General features: G+C 43.1%; 1 non-coding gene across 1 annotated transcript; it reads right to left on the bottom strand.

Moving 5' to 3' along the window:
• Nucleotides 1–1,691: 1,691 nt before the first annotated feature.
• LOC134389885 (U1 spliceosomal RNA) lies at nucleotides 1,692–1,855 on the bottom strand. The gene has a single exon (XR_010024837.1). It is a non-coding gene; the product is annotated as a U1 spliceosomal RNA (small nuclear RNA).
• Between the last annotated feature and the right edge of the window lie 9,035 nt (nucleotides 1,856–10,890).

Genomic DNA, 10,890 nt, shown 5'->3' on the forward strand with positions numbered 1-10,890 from the left:
TACCATCATCCTCAACCTACTATATAGTCATGGTCAATTGCATCCTGAGTTCTTTATTTAGGTCTTCAGTTCGCAACTTCAAGGCTTGCTCAAATGACACACATCATGCTAAATCTGTTTGGATACTCACTGGAAACTCTACTGCGCAAAGAACGCACTAGAACCGGCAACCACCGCGCTTCTATCTACATATCTCCGCCTATATTAGCTACGTCACCCTCTGCTTCAAGGCTTTCTTCCTTACAGTGCCCTACTGGATGAGTTCGCTCTAGCTACCCCTCACGTTTATCCAAAAGACAACAGCAGGTGTAGCTGAAGAGATTTTGAAATTCCTTGCCTTTTCGGGCATACGCAAAGATTCCGGCGTGCAGAGCAGTCTGGAAGTGGGTTGTGTGAGGGGGGCGCTGGTGGGGGGGGGGGCGTGCAGAACCGGTGTGCCCAGGTCTGAATCGCTGTTCGTTTGGGACTTGCTCAGAAATATAATGAGAATGAAATGTATACTCAGTAATTTTCAAAAGTTGGGTTTTGATATATAAGTTCATAAAGCAGGGTGTGGCTATCAAGTCGATAACACAACTGAGTCTACATGTCCACTGCCGGGAAAGAATGAATAACTACTGGCCACTCTGGACAGCCTGAGTTACAGGGAGCTAAACCTATTCACTCCTGACAGACACTGGCCCTGGCGCTGCATTTCTCAGCCACGGGGCTTTGCAATAAAAACCACAATAACTCTACACATTTGCTAGATATTTTCATCCATAAAGTGTGACCCAACCCACCTCAGTTACACAGTATCTCATTACTGAACTACCTTAGTAATTTTATTCCAAAAGGCTTGATTTTACATGAGGATGGTTATACTTTGGCTGCTTCCACAGTATCCACGAACTCCAGGCTGGCCACAGCTCTGAGGCCTCTATGACTGTGTCCCCCAGAGCTTTGACTTCACAGGTACTAACAGGCCCTTTTTGCTATGCTGGGGGAGCTTCATTTGATTGCCCTATTGCTTACTCCAGTATTTTCACCATTCACAAAGTATTCTTAAACTTCTGTGAGTGCTGCTAACGATGAAAAACACCACTTCTCAAGGCACTGCCTGTATGTAGTGCATATTTCTCATTTATTCACAGGCACTTAGGCTTTCAAGGTGCTAGGCTCACTGGTTGACGTAGTTGGTTAGAGCGCAGACTTCTAACACCAAGGTGAAAGTTTCAGATCCCCGGACCCACCAGCCACCAAAAATAAATAAAAAATAAACTTTTAAGGTGCTAGCCACCAGCCTAGCTGTGTCTGAGAATACTAAGACGAATAACGCAAAGGCGCATTCTACCTACAATATATGCGAGTAAGACCGCAGTTTGTAAGGAAAGATTTTTAAGCACCCTAAAGTTAGAAAAGTGCTTATTCAAATGTGAGCAATATCAGGAGAATATAATTTAAAGCCCCTTACCAACTACTTTTTATAAAACCAAGGTAGTATCAGTTAATGGCATATAGGTAAGCCTAAAAACTCAACATACCTAACATACAGCGTTCCTACCAACCACATTAAGCAGTTAGCAGTCCTCAAAAACAGTAACAATAAAGAAACAAAAAAACGACCAAATACACATACTTAACAAAGAAAACCCAATACCCCCCCTTAAATACCCTGTACCAACAAACAACTGTTTTTTCACCATGAAGCTCAGGGGAAAGCGCGAACGCAGTCCCCCACTACCACAAATTATGCAGTCGAGTTTCCCGCATTTGGGGAAATCGCAGGGGTCAGCACACCCGGAGTGCAATGGATGAGCCTCACCCTGGAAAAACCACCTTCGTGATCATGGTATCTCCCCTGCCAGGTAAGTATGAGTTTGTTTTTGACCCCGGCTCTACCCGCTGGTGCCAAAACCACTGTAAGGTTCGGGTCATTCTTGAAACAACTCATACTGGGCTTTATTTACATAGTGACAAAAATTTTTTTTCGTACTATATCTTAGTTTTGGCGACAGACATATTATGCATATCTTTCCAAGGAACGCGCTTCCAAAATGCAGAGTCTTTAATCTACATACTCCACCTCCTGGCGTGACGTCATAAGCAGGCCCAGCTAGTCAGAGAGAGCAGCTGCGTTTTCTTTCTCGGACTGCCGCGCACCATCTGAGATAGCTTTCAACCAATTCCTCCTTCACGCGCCGACCTAAGTGACATCTAACAGGCTACTTTCCTGACAAAAATCCATCCCTCTCCCAAGTTTGGGCATAGCCAAAGGCCTTCGGATCTCCTTGTGTGGAAAGCCCTTGAGCAATAGGATGTGAATGAGTTTTTTAAAAAGTAGCAAGCCACCTTCATGCCTTCCCGGGATACAGAAGCTCCACACCAGCCCCGCACTATTTTCTCCTATTCCAAGAAGAGGAGTACGGTGAGCTAGCAGGGTGTGTTATAAAGGGTTTTGGAATCCAAGATCTGGACTGCAATCTAGTTGTTCATATTGGATGACTCAAGATATGCTTCTAGCCTCTGACCTCAGTTTGTAAAATATGCATTACTGACCTTGGAGGAGGTCTTTTGAGGATAAAACCTCAAAGTAAATAGCAAAACAACAGCCTAAACTATAAAGCATAATTATAACATGTGAATCAGGCAACCCAGTAAAAAACCCCAAAGCAAACCAAGAAATACTACCAGCTAATATCTACTGAGTGCTTTAGCCGACTAAGCACTCGGTAAGTCATCTGGACTTTATAGTTAATCCTCACAACTTTGAGGTAGGAACTGGAATCATCCCCATTTTAGAGATAAAGAATATGAAGCATGACAAAGATTCTGTGGCCAAACTCTAGTCAGGTTTCTGAACCTTCTCTTAGGCCCATCTCTGCACTTCCTTGTAAAATCCAGTTTTAGCAAAAGACCCTGCTAAGTCAGTTTAGACAGAACCTCTCCACCCTCAGTATCTGATCAGGCTCCTCCTCCACCATCCCCCAGGTGATGTCTAATCACCCTGGAAGCCTTACCCCTGATGTTTCTTAGTAACTTTCAACCCACTGACTTTCACACTGCTCCTTAGCCATAAATTCCCACTTGCCCATGCTGTATTTGGAGCTGAGCCCAATCTCTCTCCCCCTCTGCAAGACCCGGGTTGCAGTGGTACATATACCTATTGTGATGGTCCTAAATAAAGTCTTCTTTACGGTGCTTTTAACAAGTACAACTGAATAATTTTTTCTTTAACAGCTACAGAGGGGTTAACTCACTCAAGGTCACACAGCCAGTTAAATTAGTGGTGGAGTCATGACTTGGACCCAGGTAATCTGGTTCAGAAGCCAGCTCTCCCATCTTTTGCTTCCTTCTCTGCCCTGCTCCTGTCCCCCTCCCTTCTCTCTATATATTATCTAGAATAATCAACTTTAACATAATACTTATATTTCATCTAATCTGACACCCATTGTAAGATACACCATTATTTCATGTTCCATTAAGAAAAAAAAACCTCTGTCAATAGTAAAACATGGACTGTAAAATTAATCCTAATTTTGCAGATATAATGTGTGAAAAAAGTACACTGACCTCACAGATAGTCTGAATAAGCATATTTGATGGCACTTAACAGAATGCATTCAATAAAGGTTAATCATCATATAAGTATGCAAAGTCTCATTTCTCTATGCAGATCTAAGAACAAAACCATCCCCAACATAAACACAACAGCAGAGTGCTGTGAAGTTTGCCAACACATGACCAATACCCTGGAAAAAAGGTAAGTTTCTCCTCAGTGGCCTTGGAGTTATCTATTTACCTGTTATAAGCCCTCTTTCCTTTTTCCCCATATTTCCAGCTTCCCTTCTCATGCTCTGTGCCTTTAAACCTTTATTGAAAGCCTATTTTTCAGGGTCATTCGAAGCATTGTCAGCCTTGTTCCTCCTTTCCCTTTTTTCCGCCCAAAGAGTTGAAAATGCTTAGGAAGTCACAGATACTAATTTTGAGAAAGCTGCAATAAATCCAAAAGTGAGGTAGAGCTTAACCAATAAAATTTGGTTAAGGTCTACACCCAGGCCAGCTCCCTTTCTTCAAAGAATCCATCCTCAGGCTGTCCCTCCTTTGTGAAATGTCTTCTCTCCTACTCTTTTTTTTTTTTTTTTTTATCACAATTCTCTTTTCCAAAGTTCAGAAATTGTCTCAGCTCCACTCTGATTTTATTGAGCTCTCTCAGGCAACTCCAACAGCTCTGAACTCCCATTACACTTGTAATTTGCATCTACAAATTAAAACAGATTTGCACTAATTTCTAACTGAAGCAAGGACAAATTTTGTGGAAGAATTACTCTCTTGCTCCCATGTGTATCAATCCTGCTTATATTCGTGTTGTGGTTATTGTACGTGGGCCTATGTGTAGGAAGGAGGCACAAAATAATGGGAGGAGTGATAACAGCACACCTGGAACAGAAGGACAAAAACAGAGGCTTTCTTATATTTTTGGCCCACAGTCACCTTAAGAATTACACTTCACATTGCAATCTAGTATATCCAATACACATTACATACTATATGTAAAACTAAAGCAGTGTAATGCTCTCTCTATTATAATCTTTTCTAATTGATTTTTAAAATCCCAGCGACTGATTAAATTAATTTCACAGCCCTCTAACAAACTGCAGCCAACAGTTTTAGAAACAATGGACTAGGAAATCTACATCAGTGACTAACCCCTGCATAGCAGGGGAGAACCAGGTTGGCTTCTAGGGCTGGAGAGCAGAACTGCATGGGAGAAATGGTCAGGTCAAGGGAGAATATGTGTAAAACACTGGTTAGCTTGGAGGCCTTCAAAGTCCATCATAAAGCTTCTAGAATCAGGAAAAGAGATCAAGATGACTACAAAGATGGTAGATTGCTGGACAATCCCCAGAGTCACCTTGTAACCTGAGCCTGATCTCTCTTAACTCCAGAAAGACCTACAGAGTCTGGGTTGTTGTGAGGTATGGTTCTAATCATTGATCATATGTCCAAAGATTTACAAATTACTACTGAGAAGAGAAAAAACAACCCAGCTACTGTCAGGTGAGTTGGCCTGGCTCTAATGGCAAAGCCACAGTGTTCTGCTGAACATAAACAACTTCACAGACCCAACATTAGACAACGACCTTCTATGATCATGATCAAGCAATATATAAACACATGACCACCCTGTAATTGTGCCTGCACCCACACAACAAAACAAACAAAAAAAAAACGTGTTCTAGCAACAAAGATGACCCAAATCCTCCCTTCCTGGCTAATATGAGTGACTGATGCTTCTTCAACAAGCACAGCTTTAGATCCACTTCATTCTTCCTACCTTCTAGATAAAAATTAAGATAATCATAGAATCTCTACTGCTCTCCAATAGCGCCCAATCTAGAGTGAAACCACACTGTCCTAAACCCTCCCCCAATCCACCTAATGCAAAAACCCAAATCTTCCTAAAACCCTTCTACTGAGATGCCCCCAGGTTCCCCCTTTCAAAATTCTCCCTTTCTAGGTGTGAAGGTTAGTGTCAACTTGATTAGATTACGGAATACCAAGAAACCCCTTAACGCTATCTTTTTAGGTGTTTCCAGAAGATATTAGCATGAGAGCTTGAGTGGACTAGATGGGAAAGATCTGCCGTCAATATGGGCAGGCACCATCCAATCTGCTGGAGGCCCCGAGAGAACAAAAAATGGAGAAAAAAGACGAATCTTTCTATCTGCTGAAGCTGGGATACACTCTTCTTTCCTGTACGTGAACATCACAGCTCAAGACCCTATAGCTTTTGGGTTCCCGGGCTTACACCAAGGACACCATCGGCTTCCCTGGTTCTGAGGCCTTTGGACTTGGAATGAGCCATGCTGCCAGCACCCAGGACTTACACCAATGGCACCATTGGCTTCCCAGGTTCTGAGGCTTCAGACTTAGACTGAGCCACGCTCCAGCATCCAGTATGCAGGCCTATCGTGGGACTTCTCTTCACAATCACGTGAGCTAATTTTTCTAATAAATCCCCTCTCATATATTTATAACATATCCTGTTGATTCTGTCTCTCTGGAGAACTAAGACTAATTCACAAGGGCTAGCCAGTTAGCTCACTTGGGAGAGCATGGTGCTGCTAACACTAAGGTAAAGGATTTGAATCCCCTTAACTAGCAAGCTGCTAAAAAAAACCCAAAACGAAAAAACCCAAAAAACTCCCTCTCTCTGAATTTCCATATTCCCTCATGTCTGGATGGGAATAGTTTCAAATACAGGTAGTCAGTAGAAAATTGCATCTCTCCCAGCTGCCAAAACCTCTGTTACTGAGGTGCATGGAGGAGCTATAGTAACTATGAACCCCTGCAAATGTGGAGGAAGTAAATGAAGCTTGAGTCCAGTCATGGCTATCTACCCAATCATCTCAGCCAATGCCCACTAAAGGATCACGGTGCACCAAAGGGCCAAGAACTTCACACACCTTAACTCATTTGATCCCCTCAACAACTCTGTGGAGTAGGTGATATCTCCATTTTGGAGATGAGAAAATGGGGGTCAGGAGGGGCTGAAATGTGCCCAAGAGTAGAGAAGGAATTAAAATCTACATAGTCATCCCTAGAGAGCACATCTTTTTTTGCGCACACACAGACAAGGCTGATGTCTGTAGAAAGCATTCTAGTTCACTCACAAGGCATTTGGCACCCCAGGTGAGCGTCTCTCCGTGTGAGATAACTGGCCAAGGGGTTCCTGTTACCTACCCTACAACCCCACCCAAAGCCCCTGAGGACTTTGGTGGGGGGGGGGGGTGTTAATATGTGACATCACACAGTTTGAAAAGCTTGATAGGGTGGAAACTTCCTGGAAAGTGAATATCATTTGTCCTGTGTATATGTCAAGGTAGGAAAAAAGTCTGAGAACCACTGCTCTAGATAAGCATGAAAAATACAATCTGACGATTATCAACACTGCAAGAATGGAGAATTATGGATGCATATGTATTAGAAAAAGAGGAAGAGAGAGGGGAGTTTGTCATTTGCTCAAAGTTGCCAGAGGGTGACCAAAGTAAGTAACAAGCCAGCAACAGCTTTAGACCTTTAGGCTTGACTGCGGTTTAGCAAGCAGCATCTCTATGTGAGTATATATTAACAAGATGTCAAGAAGGGGCATTGGAGCTCCTCTAATCTAATCATGTTACTCTCCTGCCCAAAGCCCTTCAATAACCCCCATTACTCTTAGGATAAAGCCCCAGCTCCTTCTCAGGCTCCTTGAAGTTCTGCATGGTCTAGCTCTGTGGCCTGTCCAGCATTCCTGTAGTGTCCACCATACTGCAGCCACAGGGGCCTCCTTCCAGCCTTGGAGCCTTTGGCCATGTACTTTCCTTTGCTTGAAATGCTCTTCTGCTCAATTTGACTCTTCTCTTCCCTTCCTGCATTGAGCTCCCTCTGTTAATACACTGAGTCCTTTAATTTCTTTTACAGTCCTTATAACACCCACAATCCATTCATTCTTCCACTGGATGATTGATTATCAGAGTTTCCTGGGCTAGTGTATAGACTGTCACAGTACTTCAGTATGTTCATCTCAATCACTGCTGGATCTTTAGGTTAGTAAAGTGCCCAGCATGGAGGCAACATTACACACACACACACACACACACACACACACACACACCCCACACACACACACCCACACACACCACACACACACACACACACACACACACACACACACACACACACCCGATATGTAGTGATTAGGAAGCTGTGTGAAGGAACGTGATAGAAAAGGAGTGTGGGAAGCCTGAATAAACTTTGGGAAGACAATATGATCAAGAACTAAGAAACTTACCAGTCAGCCACCACCCCCCCAACCCCACAAAATACCCAAGACACTAAATTCAACTGAAACAAAGAACAAAGGATTTAAGGAAGGGTTATCCAAGAATGGACACATCAGAAAGATAAAACTGCTAGGCTGAGGCCTTCCTTCATTACTCAGAAAAGGATGGCTAGTCAGCCTTGCTTGCAGGGTTCCACAGAGCAATGTCTGGGGAAAAACATCCGGCATTTGAGTACCTGGGCCTAGTCATATCAGATATAATTTGTACACTTGTTCTTCAATTTCTAGGTGATTCCCTCCAACACAACCTGTACTTAGAAATTTACTCTATCTTCTGTAATTATTTCCTTTTGGTCTCCCTTGGCATTTAGTACAATGCCTTTTTAAAATGCCAGGCTATAGGAGGAATAAGTTCAAGAAATCTATTGTACAAAACGATGACTACACTTAATAACAATGTATTGTGTTCTTGAAAATTCCTAAGAGTAGATTTTAAGTGTTTTCACCACAAAAAGAGATATGTTAGCTCAGTTGGTTAGAGCACAGCCTTATAACCCCAAGGTCACGGGTTCAGATCCCTATACCAGCCAGCCAAAAAATAAATGTAAGTATGTAATGTAATGTATATGTTAATTACTCAGTTTAGCCATTCCACAATGTATACATACATATTTCAAAACTACATGTTGTATGTAGTAAATGTATACAATTGAGGAATTAATTATGCATTAATTTTTCAAATATTGCTTTCATTCCACCTTCTGAAAATCCCATTAGATTTATCTTCACCCTCCTCATCCTCCATCTTTTTTTAAACCTTTCTTGCATATTTTCCACCTCTATTTCTCTTTGTACTGCATCCTTCAGACATGTCTTCATTAATTCGTCCTTTGTCAGTGTCTAATCTGCTGCTTCGCACATTCACTAAGATTACAATTTCAATTATTATACTTTCATTTTGAGAAATGAATAGACTGGAGAGTGTTTCCCTTTGATTCTGAATGGTGCCTGGGGACATTACCAAACCAGGCTAATTTAAAGTAACTTTTTGTGCCATTCCCCAACATATACATACAACTGTATGAATTCTGGCCCAATTTAAAGGATTGTGAGTGTGACCTAGTAAGATTTATGTCCCATCCCATTCCCAGGCAAGGCTGAGACAGGCACGTGTCCCAAACATCTTTCTCTTGGGGAGAAGGTATTCCTAGAAATGAGGGTGCTCTTCTTCTGGGGTCCCAGCTTTACAGAATGGGGAAGGACTCTCTAGTCAGAACCCCCACCCAGATCATGCCCCAGCTTTGTCTCCTGCCCCCAGTCCCTGGTCTGTTAAACCCAGACCCAAGGCTTCTGAGGAAGGAGGACAATGTAGGGAATACTCAGGATTTACTGTTACCTTTCCTCTTTGATTTTTTTTCTTTTGACTGATTTCTGTGGGTTTCTCTTTTTGCTAGATCAATAATATAATTGAAAAACTTGTTTTGCTGCTGTTCTATTTTCCTAGGATTTTACATGTTTTGAACTAGGAAAGCTCACAACACTGCCATATTGGGGATCAGATTTCAACATGAGCTTTGTGGCACAGCATACCCCATTCTATCATTCTGTCCCAGCCCCCCAAAACTCATATCCTCTCACAAAATACAAGCATACCATCCCAATAGTCCCAAAAGTCTTAGCTTGTTCCAGCACTAACTTAAAAGTCCAAACTCCAAAGTCTCATCTGAGACTAAAGGCAAAACCTGTAAAAAATCAAAACCAAATTAATCTACTTCCAAGATACAGTGGTGTAACAGACATTGGGTACATGTTCCCATTCCAAAAGGGAGGAATAGGCCAGAAAAAAGGAGGAACAGTTCCCCAAACAAGTCCAAAACCCAGCAGGGCAAACATTAAATCTTAAAGCTCCAAAATAATCTTTGACTCCAAGTCCTGCATCCTGGGAACAGTGGGGGATTTGGGCCCCTAAAGCCTCAGGCAGCCCTACCCCCATGGCTCTGCCAGGCACAGCCCACTGGGTTGCACTGGTGCCCATGGATTTTCCAGGCTGGCGCTCCATGCTGCCTGTTGCCCTACAGTTCCGGAGTCCTGGCGGCGGTCTACTAGGCATTGCCCTGGTGGGGGCTCTGACCCACATTTTTGCTCAGCATTGCTCTAGTAGATACCCTTTGCCTCTTGCTCCGCCTCCAAGACAGGTCTCTGCCTGGGCTCCCAGTCTTTTTCATTCATCCTCTGAAATCTAGGTGGAGGCTGCCATGCCTCCACCAATCTCATGTTCTGCTGGCCTGCAGACTTAACACCACGTGGAAACCATCAAGGTTTCCAGCTTGTATCTTCTGAAGCTGCAGTTCCAGTCAAACCTAGGGCCAATTTAGCCACAGCTGGAGCAACTGGGGTTCAGGGAGGAGCGTTCCAAGGTGGAGTAAGGCAGCGGCAACCTGGGTCTGTCCCCGAGAATAATTTGGTCCTACTAGGCCTCTCAGTCTGTGATGGGAGGGGGACCTGTAAGATTTGTCAAATGCCTTCAGGGCTTTTCTCCCACTGTCTTGGCTATTAGCACCTGGCTGCTTCCTAGCCATGCTACTGTCTCTAGCAGCCAGTCTCTCTTCTGCACCTTTGGACATTCCACCTAAAAATGCTCTCTCATTCTCTACCACAGGACCAGGTTGCTGGGAATTTTCCAAATCTTTACACTCTGCTTCCCTTTTAATTATAAATTCTGGTTTTAAGTCATGCCTCTGCTACCAAAACTGAGTGTAACAAGTAGCCATGCAGTTGTCTGAATGCTTTGCTGCATAGAAATTTCTTCCACCAAATATTCTGGTTCACAGCTCTTAAATCCCACCTTCCACAAAGTCCTAGGCCATGGATACAATGTAGTCAAGTTCCTTGCTATGGTGTAGCAAGGGTGATCTGTTGTCCAATTACCAATAAGTTCCTCATTTCTATCTAAGACCTCATCAGTATGGCCTTTACGTCCACATTTCTGTCAGCATTCTGGTCACAACCATTTAATCAATCTCTAAGAAGTTCCAAACTTTCCCTCATCTTTTTGTCTTCTTGTAACAGGCTGAACAGAAGTG

Source organism: Cynocephalus volans, chromosome 10 (assembly GCF_027409185.1).
Source record: "Cynocephalus volans isolate mCynVol1 chromosome 10, mCynVol1.pri, whole genome shotgun sequence".
NCBI classification, from domain to species: domain Eukaryota; kingdom Metazoa; phylum Chordata; class Mammalia; order Dermoptera; family Cynocephalidae; genus Cynocephalus; species Cynocephalus volans.